General features: G+C 44.3%; 1 long non-coding RNA gene across 1 annotated transcript; it reads left to right on the plus strand.

Annotated features, from left to right (window-relative positions):
• Positions 1–13,711: 13,711 nt before the first annotated feature.
• On the plus strand, positions 13,712–15,401 carry LOC120395139. Its single transcript, XR_005592486.1, has 3 exons — positions 13,712–13,770; positions 14,224–14,358; positions 15,355–15,401. It is a non-coding gene; the product is annotated as an uncharacterized LOC120395139 (long non-coding RNA).
• Positions 15,402–17,316: the final 1,915 nt, after the last annotated feature.

Genomic DNA, 17,316 nt, shown 5'->3' on the forward strand with positions numbered 1-17,316 from the left:
ACTGAGGGTAAAAAATCCATTACAATCGACGTATCACACAGACTATGCTGACAGATTTTGCCACACACTCTCAAAGAAACTGCGGAACCACCTGACCATCATCCTATACAGCAAACAGGGAAGGATTAAGAATGAACTCTCCAAACTGGATACTCTCATCAAAAACCAACCTTCCACACAAACTTCCTCGTGGCTGGACTTTACAAAAACTAGAGAAGCCATTTACAACACACTCTTTGCTTCTCTACAGAGGAAAAGGATACTCAAGTAGCTAAACTAACTACATACCACAAGGGGCCACAACAGTGGATCCTTAACAAACCCAACAATATTGTTAATCTTTCCAGCTATTCTCTTAGCCCAGCAGAAGAGTCTGTCCTATCTCGGGGCCTCTCCTTCTGACCCTCCACGCATTGTTTCATGTTCTCTGTGTATATATAGATAGATAGATAGATAGATTAGATAGATATCTTCCTCCTGTATTTTCCCCTGCATGCATCCCATGAAGTAGCATGTAAAAGCTTATGCTCAAATAAATTTGTTACTCTAAGGTGCCGCAAGTTCTCCTGTTCTTTTTGAGGATAACTAATCAATCTCTGCACTAGGAATGCTGTAAGATGCTTCTCTCTGCTAGGACAGAAAACTCGGCTTTGCTAAAACTACAGTAACCACACTGCAGTGAGTAGCCTGTCCTCACGGAGCCAACAGTTCACTTCCTTGAGCACCCCCAACTTAGGTCATAACCACACTGCACATACTCCTCTCCTCCTTCCCCAGCCACCTGTACAGTTTGCCCTCTGTCTATTCCAAGTTCTGGAACGGAAGTAAGTTATCTTGTCAGCAAAGACCCCCCACACACACACCATCTTAACAGGGTGGCATTGTCTGATGCTCAAACTCATGCTGCAGCATTTTCAGTGAAGGGTGTCCTATCTGATCGAAATATCCGCTGTCAGGCTCAGGGTATAAGTACTTCTTGTCAGAAGCCTTCCAATGCTCCCTGAAACAGCAGGTGGCTATGAGGAGGGTTTTCCTCACTCTGTTCTCCTGTTTTAAAATGTGAAGGAAACATTCAAGAACAGCAGTGCTGTTACAAGACTCGCTCTTCCAGAGACACCTCCTCATGTCAGGGCCCAGCACTGCAGCAACTTCAGCCCATCTCCTCCTTCACACTCTGGTTGTCTAGGATGGGGACTCGGCCCTCCAGCCAGGTCACATTCAATTCCATCCCCTTTCTGAGGTAACCAAAGTCCAAACCAAATGATATAGCCCACAAATCAAAAGCAATAAGCAAGATCTTCTACCCCACCTGGGCCCGTCATTAGTTCCACTAGCCACATTAACAGAACATAAGCTCTACCATTCTTGAGCTCAAGTCTCTACAAACGTTTCACCGCCCGCTACCCCTCCCTGGTTCCACTGTTTTCCCGGGGGGGGGGTGGGGGGGGGCTGGGGGGGGCTGGGGCTGGCTGCGGGTAGCTGTGGGCTGGGGGGCGGCTGTGGGCTGGGGGTGGGGCTGGGGGTGGCTGGGGCTGGCTGGGCGCTGGGGCTGGCTGGGGGCAGGAGCTGGCTGGGGGCTGGCTGGGGGTAGCTGCGGGCAGGGGCGGCTGGGGGCAGGGGTGGCTGGGGCTGGCTGGGGGCAGGGGTGGCAGGGGCTGGCTGGGGGCAGGGGCTGGCTGCGGGTAGCTGCGGGCAGCGGGGCGGCTGGGGGCAGGGGTGGCAGGGGCTGGCTGCGGGTAGCTGCGGGCCGGGGCTGGCTGCGGATGGCTGTGGGCAGGGGGCGACTGTGGGCAGGGGCTGGCTGGGGGTAGCTAGGGGTAGGGGGTGGGGCAGGGTTGGCTGTGGCTGGCTGGGGGGCAGGGCCTGGATGGGGCTGGCTGGGGGCAGGTGCTGGCTGCGGGAAGCTGCGGGCAGGAGGGCGGCTGGGGGCCGGGGGGTGGCTGTGGCAGGGAAGGCGGGGAGGCGCAGATACTCACACGGGTCTGGGAGCAGCAGGACGCAGCCGGGGACTCACCAGGCAGCAGCAGGAGTCCCAGGGCCAGAGGTCCAAAGAGCAGGAGCAGCAACAGGGCCAGGAGGCAGCTCACATGGCTCTCGCAGCACAGCGCAGCGCCCCCCGGCGGCCGGGAGGAGGAATTACAGGCTTCCCAGGCAGAGCCCATCAAAGCTTCCCTCGCAGGGAAGCTAGTTAACAAGCGGTTCTAAAACCGCTTCTAAATTTAACAACGGGTTCGCGCGAACCGGTGCGAACCGGCTCCAGCTCACCCCTGCTTGTTGGCCAACTCAGCAGTTCCCAATACTGTTATAAACTAACCTTGTTGGGGCCTTTTCCCAATACCACTCTGCATCTGATCTTGCTGCACAGTCAATAAGTTCAGATGGCTTGAGCCCAACAGAGACAGACGTCCTCACGGACAGTCCTCCTCCGATACCCCAATAGAGATTTCAAAAGGTCTCATACCTCTCATGTGGCGCCATGGGGTTTGAAGGGGAATGATCCGTAGTAGCCGTCTGTGGGTCCGTGGGTGTTGCCATCCCGGACGAGCCCCCAACTTGTCGGAGAAAAACTCAGTTCTCGCTTTTTCTTTTGGGTGCAGCAAAATCAAATACTTTATTATTTCTCCAGTAATTACAATGGAGGGAGAGAGTGCCATAGGACACAGGGTCGCCCCAGTCCCGGACAGGTCTCTCAACTGGTAAACAATTACAGCAAGCCTTTATACTTTTGTTACAGACAATAACTAGCAATAATACAGACAATAAAGAGCAACAACTTCATTTTGTTTATACATAAACCATTCTGCTATCTTGTTTTCTCACTCCTAGAAGACACCAGGCTGCATATTTGGTTATCAGTTACAAGGTCGTAATAACTTTTTACACAGTTCTTTCCCTCTGCCTCACACTATCCTTCCTTCTAGAAGTCTCACGTCATTAGGGTTACAGCTGGGCTAACTCTTGCTAACTGACTGACATGCATTAAGATCCCCGTCAAATCCTTATTAATTCTTTCCCTGCTTCCACACCCTTTATTGGCAGTCCAGCAGGTCCAGGAGTTAGCAAACTCCGTGGGGAAAAAATGGGTGGGGATCAGGGGGTTCCCTAGCTCGAGGTTTGCTGCCATTTTGGATTGCGATTCTTACCACGGCAGGTTCGCACTCACCAGATCAGCGGTCGGGGTCACCAGTGTTGTCAGAAGTGTTGTCAGAGTGCTACCAGTGTGGTGCTCTGCTTTCTCCAATGTTGATATCACTCGGCTGTGTGCGTGTGTTCCCTCTGTGTGCTGCCCCAGCTCTGCGCAGATAGCTGACACAGCAGACCCGACGAGAACCCCCAATAACCACAGAGTCCAGTAAGATGTAAAGGCACGTCGACTAGGTTTATTGCAACCTCGGACACAATTGCAGTTCCCTGTAGGTTTCTTAGCCTAACTCAGGGCATACTACGAGAAAGTGCCTCTTGGAAATGGACCCGGCTCAGTCAGTGGCGGGACTTTCCACTGCCCCCTCGGCCAGACAAAGACACCGCCCCAGGGATGCATTCTTATACACAGATACAAACAAGTTACACATCACACCTGACGTATGAGGTACAACCCCTCCACGTAGCAAGGTACAACCCCTCTACGTATTAAGGTGCTGCCTTTCACCTTGTACATGATGGTGCGATCAAAACAACTCTATCCATCATATTACCCTTTTGCCCCTGTCCTTGGGATGGGCCAGCCTGTTCTTTGTTATCTGTGTGGAATGTGCAAGTATGTGAATGTTCTGATATCTAGTGTTCAGTACCTTCTAGGTACGTATCTTCTTGCAGCATCAGCCCTTTCCTTGCCAGCTTCTGTGAGCAGGGCCTGCTTCTGGCTCACAGCTTAACTTTGCTTTATGTTAGCAAAGTCTTGACCATTACTTTAGTTTAGGCCTCAGGCCTCATACCAGGCCTCTGATACCAAGGTTTATATCTCAGGGCCTCCTCTTACTACATGGGGAAGAGGGGAACATGACAGATGGCTTTGATTAAGTATTTTTCTTTTTATTTCATTACCTTTATTTAGCATTGAGTGAAGACACTATTGCATGTCTTCTCTCGGCAGAAGAGAGATACTGACGTGGTTAAACCACAAAATTCTGTAACTGCTGCTCACAGCCCGAGATGGGTGTGCACGTGCCACCCAAATAAATATTGCTACTAAAATGTTCTGATTACAATGCAGGGACACAGCTCTGTCGACTGCGTTCATTATTATTGTTAATTATTATTTATTATTAGGATAGAAATGTACAAAGCCTGGTCTATTTGGAGCAATTTTCAAATTTGTCAGGATACTATTGATTTTAAAATCCTATTTTATTCTCTAAATTTTTAAGCATTTAAATGACGTATAAATCAGCTGAATTCATTTTGGGACAATGGTGCAACAGGACTGGGGCTCCCCTACTACATTCTGAAATTGCTAAAAGAGCTAAAATTACTGAGCTGAGATCACTGAGTGCTCTGTTAACTAGTGGAGGAGCCTGAAGATATATTGCTAAGTGGCTGGCAGAGCGGAGCAGTTTGCAGGAGGTTGGAGCAGCCCACGGAACAGTGAGCAGAGCGGAGCAGTTTGCGGGGACGACTGGAGCTGGAGGAGCGGATCGGCTGGTGGGCGGAGCCATTCATAGTGAAGGCTGCAGCAGATCTCCATGGAGAGGCGGGGCAGTCGGCCTCGGACCACGTAAGGTGCCTCTTAACACCTCGTGTGCCCCACCCTTCCTTTTCACCCAGGCTGGGGGGGTAAAACTCTGCAGATGAACTTTTGAACTCTGGGGCGGCACTGACCAGGGACAAAGACTTTTGGCTTGTTGCACATTGGGGTGATTGGACTTAAGACCCTGAGGGGAAAAGGAATGTAGGTAAAGGAATGTAGGAATGTAGCCGCTGAATGTAGGTAAAAGGGTCATAATGTATGTGAATGTAGGTAAAAGGGTCATAACTGAATGAATGTAGGCTAAAGGTTAGGAAAGTTTTAAACAATGATTGACAGATAATGGCCCACATGGGCTGACAGGCAGCTAGCCAACAGAATGTAAACAAGTAGGATGATATAACAGATAACCAATGAAATGCTGAGTCTAAAAATAGATAGAGTTCCCAGGATAAAAGAAATGTTTACGTTTTTGGGGAAAACAGAGGTAGACTCGCCTGAGAAGCGATATCTGTATAACACATAGCAGATTCCCTAACGGGACAGATAACAGTTTGAGTGTTTTTGTGGAAAACATAATTGTGGTAACGACGAGAACCAAAAAACACAATCCTGTAAGTGAGAGGATAGGAATTAGAGTTATAATCTGCATTCCCGCCATAGTCTCCGAGTTAGCCAGGGAATTTAGCACTCAGGTATTATTATCTGGCTAAGTGTGCAAAATAACATAAAAAAATGTCAGCAAAGAAAGGAAAATTGAATGGTAATAAATTTAGGTTAGGAAAAATGGGGTTAGAGGATTTTGTTTTAAAATATCAGAATGGCCCTTGGAAGCCTGGTGCTTTTATTGGACCTGATGCATATCGCCAATTATATGAGCAATGGGATAAGCCTAATTAAAAAGGGAATCTGTACAGGAGGCCCAAACAAAAAGGAAAATAAAAGGCTGCCCTACCGGGTTAACAAAAATGCTTTAACACATGAAGCCCAGGCTATAGCCACACAGAAAGAGGCAAGTGAGGCACACATAGACCAGGACAAGATAAGGTAGGAAGTGGCGGAGTGAAAACAAAAAGTGTTAGATGGGCAAGCTGCAGTGAGAGCTGTGCTTACAGATGTCGAGGAGGAAAATAAGCTTAGCCACGAGGCCTGTCAGTGCCAAAATTATGCTCTGAAAAGTGAGTTGCAAGTGAGAAAAGGAGCGAGAGTGGCAGCAAAGGGGCCACAAGGGAGAAATTGGGATGGTGATTTCCCCGGCTTGCACAATAAAGAGGAAGGGACCAATCCTTGGGTTAGGGATTCCTCCAATTTGTACAATGAGGGTGTAGCGCTCCTCTCCACCTGGTTACCTCCTTTAATGCCAATCCGCTTACAGGTTTCGATGAACAGGGCTGGGTTCTTTTGGATCCCGCCACCCATTCAGCAGGGTGTATCTTTTCTCTTTTTTTTTTCCCCTGTGAAATTATATGGTGGTGCCTCCACCTCCCTCGCTTCTTCCTGGCAGGGTCACCAGGGCAGCTTGGGCAGAAAACTCCACCTACAGAGTAATCTCCACTTACTTGCCAGATAGTTGGAGACTTCCAGAAATAACACAAACACATAAGAATATGTTCCACACAATAATTATCTTAAACAGGAGACAAATACAACATAACAGGGTGAAACACTATTTTTAGGGTCACCCGTGCCCACACTGAAAATACCTGTGACTCGATAGAACAAGTGTAAAATTAGTGTCCTGTTGGTACGCGTACTTTGCTGGGGCCCTTGATGACCTATACAATTCTTCTCTGCAGTGGTTAACCAGTGTGGTTGACTGGGTTCAGTACAGTCCAAAATACAAAAGAAAGAGCGGCCATCCCCGAAAAGGAAGATTGAGAAGGTATCAGTTTCCGACAATGGTCCTCAGCAAAGAGGGGGCCAACAAAATAAAGGGAAGGTCAAAGTTCTAATAGGGGAACATGGAGAGCCCTTGATTCATTCAGGAGTTTGGTTTGGAAGCGACTATTGTGATATGAGAGAAGGGACCAAACTGACAGGTTATCTATCCACTGCCGAGCTGCTCGAAGCTGAGCAGATCAGAAGGGAGCTGAACCCCACCATCAGAGAAGTAGCCTACGGAGGCCAGATGCCCCCAAGCTCTCCAGGGTCAACACAAGATCATGCCGATGGCATATTTTCATCAGGATACCTGGGGAAACCTACAAAAGATGTGAAGCTTACTAATGGAAAATATTACAAGGATTCAATAAAGCAGAGAGTAAAATTCCATTTAAAAATAGTGGAGTGTATAGTTGTTTAAAAAGAATAATCAAATTATCTAGTTATCATTAGAAGTCTTGCAGTTAGACTAGTAAGTAATCCCAATTCTCTGTCTTTACTTAGGATAGAGGAATTACCAGAAAAGAAAAGAATTCAGAGGAATGGACCAGGAGTTCCAGGAGCAGGAAAGGATTGGTACAGTTTACAGATTCTGTTTATTTCAAGAGCACCCCCTCTTTAAAACTATGTCCAGGAATAGTAGCACAGCTCATGGTGGATTAGTGGGGAAGGCCAATGACTCAAGTAGTCATTGAGGAAGGTGTTTATAGCCAGTGGTGCTATCTGAATAGGGAGGCCACTTGCTCTCATCGAAGTGTCCCAGATAGTAACCAATGAATGTTTAGAAATGATTCCCCAGTATCCTGGAAGACAATATTTGGGATCAATGGATAGAGAAGTTTAGTCCCCTTAAGTTCTTTTATGCGATTCCAGATAGGGACAAAAGATTTACAAGGATGATTTTTGTTAAAGAGCATAGGAAACTATGGTGTTATCGGTATTGATATTAAACAAAACCTCAATGTTACAATTGATTTAGTAAATAAAGGTTCTCTGGAAAGTTACACATTTTTACTAGTTGTGTATATTGTTACAATTGTTCTTTCATTATTTGTTTAAATAACAAACTATATTTAATAAAAGAAAGCTTTGGAAAAGAAGATGCGTAGTGTTGTTTTAAAATGAGGAATGGGATACCAAAAATCCAATGTGTATTGATGAATAAGAGGAATGTAATTTACTTTTTACACTAGGAGGGGATAAAACCTTTGTTTATTTGGAAGACGGAAGTGTGTTTTCATGTTAGAAAACCTAGTGACATAAGAATTAAAACAGAAAATGTCATGTATAGGTACAGGTATGTACCTTGTATACTAACCAAAGCATTCAGAGAATAAAAGCGGGACAACAAGAATATACCGTGCCCCTATTTAAAAAAAAATAACCAAACAAAAAAAACCCAACCAACAAACACAAAGAGCACAACCATTACAGCTCCAGAAGCATCTCGAGAAAAAATATTTGGGATTGTTAAGAGATACTAGTTTAGTTAAGAAATATTACCCCAAATTAACAATCAATTGAAAGTGAAAGATATCAAATTAAAAATGAAAATGTATTCATTAGGCTAGACTAGGTAAAAAGAAAGAAGAAACTAATAAAATAGCCCTGAGAAATGTGATCAATATTTAAAAAGAGAATAAAACTAAAATGGATCTTGCACCCACAAGAGTGACAGATAAAATAAAGCCAGTCCCACTATCTATCGATAGATAGATAGATAGATAGATAGATAGATAGAAAAGGGGGGCATCAAAATGGTTTCACGTCTCTCAACTAAAGTAATAGGAGGAAGATTCTGAAAAGAATTGCAAATATAACTGTGTACCTAGTTGTTAATCGAATGTTTGGACTCCCAAGAGAAGTGAGAAGATTTTTCTATTATTTCTTTTATAGGTAAAAGAAGAACACGTCCGGACCCAGATGATACCAGATAAACCGCTGGGACTAGGTGATCCTAGTGTGCTGTTAAGGGGAAATTCGTATCCTAACTCAAAAAAAATTAAATCGTGATTAATCGCAGTTTTAATCGCACTCGTAACAATAGAATACCAACTGAAATTTATTAAATATTTTGGATGTTTTCTACATTTTCAAATAGATTGATTTTGATTACAGAACGCGTTCTGTTATTTATTTATTACAAATATGTACCCTGTAAAACGATAAGCAAAGAAATGTCATTTCTCAATTCACCTCATACAAGTATTCTAGTGCAATCTCTGTCATGAAAGTGCACCTTACAGGTGTAGAGGCATGTTCCAAAAAATAACTGCACTCAAAAGTAAAACAATGTAAAACTTTAGAGCCGACACGTCCACACGGTGCTACTTCTTGTTCAGCCAATCCTAAGACTAAGAAGTATTTTTACATTGAAAGGAGATAATGCTGCCCACTTCTTATTTACAATGTCACCTGAAAGGGAGAACGGGCATTTGCATGGCACTATCTTGCGACGCCAGCTGCAACGGTGCCATTTGCACGTTTAACTTTCATGATAAAGAGATTGTACTACAGTACTTGTAGGAGTACTTGTATGAGGTATTGAAAATTACTATTTCTTTTGGGGTTTACCGTGCAAATATTTGTTAGAAAAATATGAAAAATATCAACTGAGCACTGCACACTTTGTATTCTACATTGTAACTGAAATCAATATATTTGAAAATGTAGAAAACATCCAACAATATTTCAATGAATGGTATTCTATTATTGTTCAACACCGCAATTAATCGCAACTAATTTTTAAAATTTCTTGACAGCCCTACTTCCTAAACAAACGAAGGATCCCCAAACTTTTTGGTTTGCATTAGCCCCAAAGGACATAAAAACGTGCTTATTGTAGAGGCTTTGATTATAGAGGCTTTATTATCGAAGCTTTTCATGTGTGTTTCTCTTGGGGCTAATGCAAGCCAAACATGTCCTAGCAATTAAACCCATTTCAGCTCCCAGCCCTACACTCTGGAGTAACAAAAGACAATGCCATTGCCTCTCCTAGCAACCACACCCAAATCATCACCCAAACAGACAAAACTAATTCAACTTCCCCTCCCACCAAAAAAAAAAATTACTCCTAAAAAAGCAACTCCTCCAACTCCCCCAAACTCCCCCCAATCACAAAAAGGAAATTCCCTCTCCCTCTTGTAGCCCATAGAACCAGCTTTAGCATTTATTTTAATTGGCAGTAACAAAAGGAACCTACAGGCTTCTAGCCTACAAGACACTGGCTGCAGCAGTTAGCATAAGGCTTGAAGCCTTCCAAGTCTGGCTCAGATAAATGGCTGAACGGTTGCCCTTAAGTTTGGGGGAACTGGGAACAGAGTTTGAAGGGAGAAGTCGGTCCATAACAACACCAGCGACCCACACGAACATGAGCTAACACCAGCTTTTGGATATCTTAGGATAGAACATCTGCAGAAGTCTGACCAAAACAGTGCCATGGCAACGAATTGATGTCTCTTACAAAAAGCTGAGATCGTTAATAAACTAACCTAGAGGAGAAGGGCAACCCAACGTGAGCAGAGCGAGGACATTCAAATAAGGAAGAGGCACGAAACTCCCACTGAATATACATCGGACATAGTGGCATCAGCATAACATATGATCAAAGTTGTTACCCAGCCTGCCTGCAGGAGGAAAGAGAAATGTAGCCCTTGGGAGATACTAGGATGATAGCCACTGGTGATGATAAGGAAGGTGATGGCTAGCATATCAGGTTGTTCTCCAAGGATGGTGTGAGTATATGGATGTTCAGATGTACATTCTGTATCACCTCTATCTACCTTGCTGGGTTAGAGTGTTTGTGACTTTGCTAAATGTATTAACTACTGTAAATGCGGAAGGGTTCCTAAAATGTAAGTGTTGCAACTGTGCACATCAGGGTTCCCAACTAAATAGGAATTTTAATCATACTAGGCCTGATCTTGGGACAAGAACCTGTCAAACCTCAGAGAGAGAACTGGGAATTCTGAAGTAATCAATAGAATTAAGAGAAGATTCATAGATTGGGCCAAACCCCTCTCCCTACTTCTCACCAGTGATCCAAATCAATTGAACTCTGCTCTCAATGCACCCCTAGAGCACAAAATAATTATTTGGCCCTCCCCCAAAGCATCCTAGGAATGAAAAACACACTGCTTTACCTAAAAAGAAGAGTCTAGGTGCTTTTATCCCCATTCTATCCCTGGGGCAGGGTTGTTCAGTAACTTTGGCAAGTCACAGACAACCAGGAGCATAACTACAATGGGAAACCAGCTCTCCTGATTCTCAAGCTCCTCTTCCAAACTCCGCTAGAATTAACTACGGTCCCAGATGTTACTAAATCGGAGGCTGAATGCAGACAGACACAACAGAAGCCAGGTACTTTATGCTCCCTGTGCTAAGCTCTCAGGATCATAAATTCAAAAAAAGGGCCTCGGTCACTTGAACGAAAGAAGCATCACTCTCAGATCTCCTTAACATTTGGGCTTTTATCCTCTTTCTGGGCTAGAGAGGGCAAGATAATCACAAAAACTTGGGCAGACCAAGCAGGGATGCACACATACATAAGACCCAACATATTCCCCTGGTAGGAGTTAGCACCTAGTTGTCATGGCGATTGTGGTACAGCTTTCATTATGGCATCACCGGGCTCACACATAGCTACTGGGGCACTGAGCTCAAGTCAGTGCTCAACTTGGCCTCTGGGAGAACTGGTTGGCGCTGAGGGATATTTCAATCAGTGTGAGACTTGGCAGACAGGCCTGTGATAGAAGTAAGTGAATTTTTTCAGATGGCCAATGTAACACATCAGTGTAAGCTATATTCTAATTGAGTTGTGGTTTCACAGGGGTCTCAGACTAGTTAGGGAGTTCTTAAAACATTTCTTCTGTCCTTGTCAAGCTACACTATGCCCATGTAACACACAAGGAATAAATACAAGCTTGTAACTCAGCATGTGAGCAATTTTAGCAGAATGTCCACTGGCATGGTGAGTCCAACTATAGTATAGTCAGTCAGAGTTCTCTGCTCACTGATACATTTGGACAATAAAATCCAAAATCCCATTGACTTTAATCAGATTGTGGCTTTCAGAAAATGTCCACATGGTGGGTCTGTGGGGGGGAGGGGGAGCTGTACTACATCTGGAGATTCAGCAGGAATTCTCACTCATTTGGGCTCTGGTGGGTAGATTCGGGATTAAGCAAAACTCCTCACTCACTTCAGGCATTGATTAACATTAATTTTGGCAATCCTCGACCTTTGAGGTGTCTCACTTTATTCATCCTGAAAACGGGGATAATGGTAAGTATTAAAAAGTTATGAATTAATTATTCTTTGGCATTTTGAGGTCCTTGAAAGCACAATGTTTTGTTATCTAAGGGGCTAATTCCAAACCAATTGCATTCATTCAATGGTGATCCTATGGACTCCAGTGAACTTTCAATCACACCCTTAGTGTAGAAAATGTTATTAATATCATCTATATTTATTCACAGAAACAGAAAGTGATTTCTTTCATAGCTGATAAATATCCTAATATCATCACTGAGTCTCTGTTTATCCATCTTTAAAACAGAGATAATAGTTACCTACTCCACAGTGTACATTCTGGCTTAATAATTGTTGCCTCTTTTAAGAATCTTGGAAGCAAGTTAGTTGCTAGCTGAGTGCAGGCACTTTGACTAGTATCAAAAAAGTCCTTCTTGAAAAGTTCGGTCTTTAAGGACATTTATCAATATTTCCTTAAAGACACCAACCCTTTTGTAAGTTCCTATTGGGCTTTGACTGGACTAGTCTCTAGAGAGGGCACTATGATCACAAAGGCTTGTGTAGGCAGGGCAAGGCTGTATGTCCATTGCCCTTTATGGAGATCAGACCTGGTTGGCATGGCACACCCTCATTATGAAGTCCCCTGGCCCAAGACCAGCCATCAGTGCATTCAGCTCAGGTCAGTGCTCAGCTTTGTATCAGGAAGAGCTGATTAGTGGGTTGCTGAATTGTAGCTATTTTAGAAGTTCTGCCCGCTTCCTGGGTTAGGGATTTCAGACATACTCATGAGATACCTAAGGCAGCTCCTAGATGATCTGAGGGCAGCACCCTGTGTATTATCCAGTTCTGTGGTGCATGATGGGTACATCTGGGAAAGGACTGGTCAAAGAGCACATGCTGGAATGCAGCCCCTAGGGCTGCATATGATGACGTTTCTTTACATAAGGGCTCTGGGAGAGTTAACGGCCACAGCGAGGCAGAGGAGTTATTTCACTCTTGGTTGAAAATGCTGGTTTGTCATTTATTTTGTGGGACATTAACTGAATTGAAAAAGCAGCTGGTGTGTGGGGTAAAGAAGCTACATGACTTTCCAAGGGCTACCAGCCTAATTTTGGACTTCTCCTGAAGGAACTAGCAGAGCAGTCTATTGTCACACTTGCTCACTAGGGGCTTCTGAAGAGAAGGATTTCCATATTTCTGTTGTATGAGAGATATGGAAACAGTTTGACTACCAGGCCCAGCTGCACAAATCACATCATTGCTGGATAAATTCCTGTCCTGTGTCATTTATGAGGCGATAATCACCTGGGGGAAAGTCCTTCGAATGTCGATTCTAATCCCTTCCCTAGCTAGTGATCAAAGGTTTGTATGTATTATCAATCACCAGAGCATCTATGGATTTTGCTCCTGCAGAGTACAGTGATAATAAAACAAGATGACAGTCATGATGAGAAACGTACCCTTTCCTGAGTAGCTTCCTTGCTGATCAGGTTTGGGTGGAATTTGGCTGATCATCGACTCTACCCCTCCTACCCCCACCCACATCATTTCAGATTCTCCACTATATGAATCTCCCATCAATTCAACTAACTCCATTCTTCTTTATCTATTCTCCATGGACCATCAGAAGTAAACACAGCCCTTTCTGATGGTTTGAAGAAATAAACTCAGTACAAAGCAAAGCAGTATCGAGAAAGTACATGAAAGGGAACTCTCTTACAAGATCATCTACAGTGTGGAAAATAGAGAATACACTCATTTAAATCATTTCTCAAGATCTCCAGTGATGGAACCTCAATTCCTATTCTAGGCAATTTACTCCTTTTGTCAGAGATTGACGTTTAACTCCCTAGAAAATTTGATTAATGTCTAGTGTGAATGTCTCTTTTTATCCAGTTACAATCGGAGTACCATCAGAGGAGGATGGATTACGTGAAATCAACGCTGGATTCTTGGTAAGAAAAGAGTTTTGCATTACACACATTATATCGTGTGGGCGGTCGGGAAAGATGAGCGTTAAAGTCGCATAGTTAAGCCAACAGTCTCCGAATGGCACAGAGGCTGACAGCTTCCCAGATAACCCTGCAGGCAGCTCTTAGTATAGAACGAATCATGTCTCCTTCTTAATCTGTCTCCTTCTTAATCTCTTGACTGTTGTGTTGCTGAATGTCTGGGTTCCTCTCAGAGATCCCGTTCCTCAAGATCCTTTTTCTAGGTACCTGAAAGGTTCTTTAAGCCACTATTTTCAATGGGGTTTCCCGTTCAATATTAGAGTCAGCAATGATTTAGCTCCTCTACTCTTCACTGTTTTCCTTCTAGCACTGTCCCTAAATTGCTGTGCTTATTGATACTTTATTATTATTATCGGGAACTCACTACTAATATTTTGTTGTTTCCATTTTATTTAGGATGAAGGCGCCATCGAGGGCCAGACCCCATCTCTGCAGTAAATTTGCTGCATCCCTCTGGCCCCTCACTGCCTTCTTTATGCCCAGTGAAGGCTCCTTATATGCCACAAAGGCATATCAAGCCTCATTCAGCAGGTAATTCTGGGATCAGCTTCCTCCTCCTCTGAGTATCCAGCACTCGGGAGCCGAACTCCCACCATTCGGAAAGTGTGGATGCAGCAGTCATTGAAAAACACTTCCCACAGACAGAGATCTCTATCCTGCCTAGACCCCAGTCAAGTCTGGGTTTAAAATACTCTGGGAGGGCTCAGGCCCTCAGCATTGGACTCGCTTTTCAAGTGATGAGGCTCCTCTTCAAAGAGGAGAAAGAAGGGAGTCAGGGACAGAAAATGAAGTACTCGCATCTCTAGGTTGATGACAGTTTCACTGTTTGTGTTTCACTGTAGACTGTAGGGCAGGCTCAAGGTGAGGAAGACAACTACTATGTTGTCAGGGTCTTTATCAAGCCATTTCTACTATCCAGTCTGGGGAAGGAGCAACAGACAGTTCCTTTAAAGAGCCCAATAATCACTTGTAAGGAGAATATTCCTTAAGATTCAATGCCTCTGAGTAACGTCCTACCTCCTCCCTGATGAGATGGAGTTTTCTCCCTTTGTGACCAAGAGCAACAACAATAGCTCACAGACGTTAAGGTCAGAAGGGATCATCGTGATCTGACCTCATGCACATTGCAGGCCACAGAACCGCAGCAACCCACTCCTGTAATAGGCCCCTAATCTCTGACTGAGTTACTAAGGTGTGATGGAACATGTGCTGTGATGGCTGAAGGCCATGGAGGGGTTAGGCAGCCATTGGAGAGGAACACCAGTGAGTCTCTCGCCCAATGACGTGATATGAGACTTTGGAGATACTTAGGAGATGGGTTTCCAAAATAGGCTTTGATATTTCTGCTAGTTAATAAAATACAGCTTTCATTGGAAAACGGAAGGAAATTGGATTAACAGGGATCTTACTGGGAGGTGGGATCATGTGGTGTTGTTAACATGGATCATATCATATGGGGAAGCAGGAGATAGAGAAGGGAATTGCTCCCCTGATGCTAATATTTCCTTGTCGTTCATTTTATTTTAGGATGAGTGCTCCCTCCTGGGCCTCTTTAAGAAATGACCTTCCTTTTCCTGCCCCCGGTCTGTCAGAGGCACAGATCTACAGCCAGTACATAGCTTTGCTGGAAGAGAGTGGACCCTCTGCCAGAGAGTGAGCATTAGGATTCTTTGTCTGTGTGCACATGGAGAGGGAGGGCAAGTGGGTAGATGTACATATACATACAAGGTTTTGAGTGCAGACATGGAATACGGTTGCCACCCTTCTAAAAAAATGCACTCACAAGACAAATTCTCTGCAGTTGTTTTAGGAAAGATGGGGTTTTGTCTGACCACCAACAGGCCCCAACCATTCTTCCTCCTCTTAACATCTTCTTGCAATGCAAACAGTCCTTTTCCTCCCTCCCAACCTCATCCTGCTACTATCTGTGTAGTGATAGTCCTATTCTCTCCTATCCCTTTCCTTTGCTGAGTGGGAAATGTCTTTTTTTTATTATATCATTTGTGCAATGCTTCGATGGCTCAGTCATTGCTATGGCAAACAAGTTAACTGCCAATGTCTGCAGTTGGATCTGCCCTGTTCCTTACTATCCTGAATAACTAAGAACTGAAAAGGAGAGTTAGGTGGAGGAGTTTGAACAAAAATGGTAGCATCCAAGAAACAACTATGGAATCTTTCAATTAATATCCGCTGGGGAAGATTACAGGATTGTCTGTGAGCTTGTAGCTACAGGCCAGGGAGGGTGGAGGGGAGCTGTGAACACCCTGAATTTGCACAGAGTCAGAGGGTGCCCCTAAAGGGACAATGTGGCAAGTGAGCTCTAGATGACGAGGAGCAGAAATAAAAACATGTCAACTCTTAAATGTGGTGTGGACTTCCATGACTCACACCCTCTCATGCCTCACTTTAGCCCATTGAATGGTGGGGTTCGGAAAGAAGAATGGAGAGGGCTGGGAACTGGCCAGCAGCACCATGGGAGAATGCAATAATTGCCGTTAATTTTACAGACACCCCAGCTTGGTCCACTCTTAATGTCAAGTCCCTCTGAAGGACAAGCTATTGAGCTCAAACCATGTCCCCCGATCTCCTCAATTCGGTAGCAGCTGTCTTCCCCATCTAATGAATGCCTTCTCTCTTTTTTCAGCAACTCTGCGCAGCCAAAGAGCAGCCATATTACTTCCTCTCCTTTCAGAGGGTCAGGAGGTAAGTGATTTCTACAGTTCTCTAGGGGAGGATTGAACTGGATGACTGAATGTGCTGTTTGCTGCACCTTCTTGCATTTTTCAGAGGATGTCTTTTTTTTAGCAGCAGCAGCATTCAGTTTGCTGAACGATTATGAAACATTTAGTGCTTCTTAAAATCTCCTTGTGCCTCTTTGGAGGCCACATCCTGCATTTCCAGCCACAACAAACTAGAACTATATTTCAGAGAAGACAAAGAGGATGAAATGTTGACTGTGTGACCCACTGCCATTATACTATAGGGGGAGGTGGAAGAGAACTTGCAAACATCCAACCCCACAGCTTGACATGCCCTCCACAGCAGTTCTCTATTCCCATGCTAGGCAGCTACCACCAGTGGCCATTTGGAGACAGACAAGGGAGATCTGTCTGCTTGCAGGAGATGCAACATAATTAGTATCAAACCACCCTCACTTTTCTCAGCATTGTTTCCTTCTTTACACTGCCAGGATTGGTTTTTGCTCTAAAGAGAAGTGATGCTTTACAACCAAATCACTAAGGGTGTTTGGTACACATGAGATGTAAATAGTATAAGAAAGAGCAAACCATCTTTTGCTGAGTTATTATGGGCAGGGATAACTGAGAAATATGTACAGTCATTAATGAAGATGAGAATGAGGAATTCAGCACTTCAGTCACTAAGGTGATTTCTTTTTCTAACACCACTTTAGAATCAAGGGAGCTGTGTGAGCGCCTGTAGGTCTTCTAGGCGGAGAATTATACCAAGTGAATGTGTCAACATTTGAGA

This window comes from Mauremys reevesii, unplaced genomic scaffold (genome assembly GCF_016161935.1).
Source record: "Mauremys reevesii isolate NIE-2019 unplaced genomic scaffold, ASM1616193v1 Contig98, whole genome shotgun sequence".
Taxonomy (NCBI): domain Eukaryota; kingdom Metazoa; phylum Chordata; order Testudines; family Geoemydidae; genus Mauremys; species Mauremys reevesii.